At 39.1% G+C, this 4,095-nt stretch overlaps 1 non-coding gene across 1 annotated transcript; it reads left to right on the forward strand.

Annotated features, from left to right (window-relative positions):
- The first annotated feature begins 1,156 nt into the window (after positions 1-1,156).
- On the forward strand, positions 1,157-1,259 carry Gm25903. Its single transcript, XR_003952057.1, has one exon. It is a non-coding gene; the product is annotated as a U6 spliceosomal RNA (small nuclear RNA).
- The last annotated feature ends 2,836 nt before the right edge of the window (positions 1,260-4,095 follow it).

A 4,095-nucleotide genomic window follows, 5' to 3' on the forward strand; every position in this document is an offset into this window, starting at 1 on the left:
CATGACAACTCAACTGAGCTGCAGAAAGAAAGGTATGTCAGCAAGTGTGGGTTTGTAGAAGTGCATTCCAAAAGGCTGTGGGAATTTTGAAGCATGGAGTTGGTGTGGTAGCAACAGCCTGTGGGAATTTAGCAAGCTGGCTGAAGAGATTTCAGAGCTCTAAGTCAGAGAGTCTCCACAAGATGAGAACAGGCTAGCCATGCCCTCCACTGCCTGGCTGGCCAGCCCACTGCCTGCCAGTTTAGCATGAATTGAAATTTTTAATATTTCCTGCAACATGACATGGTGAGGTTTGCACACATTTGTGAATATACTGAAAATCTCTGAACAGAACACTTGAAATATCTGAACTGCATGGTATTTATGGCATATAAGTTATTCAATAAAATTGCTTAATGGGTAAAATGGGGGCCCAGTGGTGTAGGGCATTTGTCACCAAGCCTAATTACCTCAATTTCAGCCTTGGAACCATGTAGAAGAAAGAGAACCGATTTCCTCAAGATATCTTCTGACCACAACTGGGCTGTGGCATGTGTGTGTGCGCGCACGCACGGACACACACACACACACAAATAAATAAATAAAATGAGTATTTTAAAAGAAAACAGAAATTACATGGGATACATGACTCTGGACTGGACATGTATAATAAACGACATTATTGCAACAACATGACACACTTGAGTGACACCTGGGGACAATATGTCACTGTGCCATCAGTTCATTTTCTGGTCTTGATATTGGTTATTGGATTTGCATGGGAATGGCCTTATGGGAAGTACACCCTGCTTTTGCACTATGAGCACCAGGAAGTGTGTATTTGTGATGAGAAATCCCTGCAATTGACTTTGATGTTCAAGGGAAGCATGGGAGGGGGAAGGGCAACTTTTTAAAAATATATATGATATGATTGTTTCAAAACATGACTTGTAAAATACCAAGTTCAATTTTGAAATAAGAAAGCAGAGAAGAAACATTTGGTTCCAGGCAAAGGAAGGCATCAAGGAGTGAGCTTTCCTGACAGCCACCAGTGCACCTGCAGTGAGGAAGGAGTGAAAAGATCCTTTATGCAATTGCAACTGAGCCGTAGGTTTTCTAAGATTTCCAGTAGGAACTGTTCATTGTGGAGTTTTTTTCTCTGAACTATGAACATTGTGCTCTCTTTGGCAGAGTGTACATTAAAAATTGGAATGATACAGAGATTACCATGGCTCTTGCCTAAGAATGACACACAAATTCATGAAACATTTCATATTTAAAAGTAATTATCCCTTTCTGCCTGGTCCTTGCTGCTGGGGCAGACCCATAGTTGGTGTGCTCCCATGAAGAAGCCATATCCCAATCCATCGTAGAGGATGTGCTGCACTCAGAACAGTTAACTCATAGTTGGTCTGCTTCTGTGTAGACTCCATATGCTGATATATCCTAGAGGACCGGCTACACTCAGAGCAGTTGTACATACTGCACTTAGAGTAGTTGAGAAGTTGAGGACCCTGTGCACTCAGATCAGTTGAGGATCATCTGCACTCAGCGCAGTTGGACAACAGTTTGACTGCTCCACGGAAGACCCAACAGTCTGAAGGCCTCCCATGAGATCTACTGCAGCCAGTGCAACAGATTAGCAACCTCTCTGCCCCTGAGAAGAGCCCCCAGTTGGAAGGCCCCACAGGTGGTCTGATTCAACCAGGGCCACAAGCCTACCAGGAGACCTGAAGCAACCCAGGGACAAAAGAGGCAGACTCTATACAGTCACCCAGATTAAAAAAAACACCAGTGATATTCAGATGGCAAAAAGCAAGAGCAAGACCATAAGCAACAGAAGCCAAAATACATAGTCATCATCAAAACCCAGTTCTCCCACCACAGCAAGCCCTGAATATACCAACACATCTGAAAATCAGGAATCTGGCCTAAAATCCTATCTCATGAAGATAATAGAGTCATTTAAAGAGGATATCAATAACTCACTGAAAGAAATACAGGAAAACACAGGCAAACAGGTGAAGGAATTGAATAAAGTAATCCAAGACATAAAAGTGGAAGTAGAAACAATAAAGAGAATGCAAATGGAGGCAAACCTGGAATAGAAAACCAGGAAAGAGGTCAGGAATTACAGATGTGAGTATTACCAACAGAATACAGAGATAGAAGAGAGAATCTCAGGTGTAGAAGATACAGTAGAAGAGATTGACACAACTGTCAAAGAAAATTCAAAACATAAAAACTCCTAACCCAAAGCATCCAGGAAATTCAGGACACAATGAAAAGATCAAATCTAACAATAATCATAATAGAGGAGAATGAAGATTTCCAGCTCAAAGGACCTGAAAATGTCCTCAACAAAATCATAGAAGAAAACTTCCCCAACCTAAAGAAAGAGATGAATATAAATGTACAAGAATCCTATAGAACACCAAATAGATGAGACCAGAAAAGAAAATCTTCTCATCACATAATTATCAAAACACTACATGCATAGAGCAAAGAAAGAAAATAAAAACTTCAAAGGAAAAAGGCCAAGTAACATACAAAGGTAGTCCTATAAGAATTACACCAGACTTCTCAACAGAGACTATTAAAGCCAGAAAAGCCTGGTCAGAAGTCATGCAGACTCTAAGAGAACACAAATGCCAACCCAGGCTACTATAGCCAGCAAAACTCTCAATCAACATAGATGGAGAAAACAAAATATTCCGGGACAAAACCAAATTCAAACAGTATCTATCTACCAAGCCAGTCTTACAGAGGATCCTGGGAGGAAAAATCCAATACAAGGAAGATACCTGCAATCAAAGAAAGGACAAGATATTAAGCATCTCACAACAAAGTCAAAAGCAGAGAGCCACAAGCACATAAAATCATGTACAAAAACAAACATATCAGGAACCAACAGTCATCTCTCTTTAATATCTGTCAATATTAATGGACTCAACTTACCTATAAAAAGGCATAAGCTAACAGACTGGATACACAAACAAGATCCAGCATTTTGCTGCATACAAGAAACACACTTCAACAACAAAGATGGACACTATCTCAAAGTAAAAGGATGGAAAAAAAGTCTTCCAAGCAAATGGTCCAAGGAAACAAGCAGGAGTTGCCATCCTAATATCTAATAAAATAGACTTTCAGCCAAAATTTATGAAGCGTGATGAAGAAGAACACTTAATATTTATCAAGGGGAAAATGAATGTGTGTGTGTGTGTATATATATATATTCTTATTTCTGAACATCTATGCCCCAAATGCAAGAGCACCCAAATTCATAAAAGAATCTTTACTAAAACTCAAAACACACATTGTACCTCACACAATAATAGTGGAAGATTTCAACACCCAACTCTCACCAATGGATAGGTCATTGAAACAGAAACTAAAATGAGGTACAGTATAAGAAAGAGAGGTTATGAACCAAATGTATTTAACAGATATCTACAGAACATTTCACCCTAAAAGAAAAGAATACACCTTCTTCTCAGCACCTCATGCTACCTTCTCCAAAATCGACCACATAATTGATCACAAAACAATCTGCAACAGATACAAGAAGATTGAAATAATACCATGCATCCTATCAGACCACCATGGTCTAAGGCTGCTCTTCAATAACAACAAAATCTACAAAAAGCCCACATACACATGGAAACTGAGCAACTCTTTACTCAGTGATAACTTAGTCAAGGAAGAAATAAAGAAAAACTTCCTGGAATTTAATGAAAATGTTGGCACATCATACTCAAACCTATAGGAAACAATGAACGCAATGCTAAGAGGAAAGTCCATAGCACTAAGTATCCTGATAAAGAAACTGGAGAGATCTTACATTAACAACTTAACAGCATACCTGAGAGCCCTAGAACAAAAAGAAGCAAACTCACCTAAGAGGAGTAGAAGGCAGGAAATAGTCAAATTCAGGGCCAAAATTAACCGAATAGAAACAAAGAAAACAATACAAAGAATCAGCAATACAAAAAAATCTGGCTCTTTGAAAGAATCAACAAGATAGATAAACCCCTAGCCAAACTAACTAAAGTGGCAAGAGGCAGTATCCAAATTAATAAAATCAGAAATGAAAAGAGAGACATAACAGAAACA

This window comes from Mus musculus, chromosome 16 (assembly GCF_000001635.26).
Source record: "Mus musculus strain C57BL/6J chromosome 16, GRCm38.p6 C57BL/6J".
Classification (NCBI taxonomy): domain Eukaryota; kingdom Metazoa; phylum Chordata; class Mammalia; order Rodentia; family Muridae; genus Mus; species Mus musculus.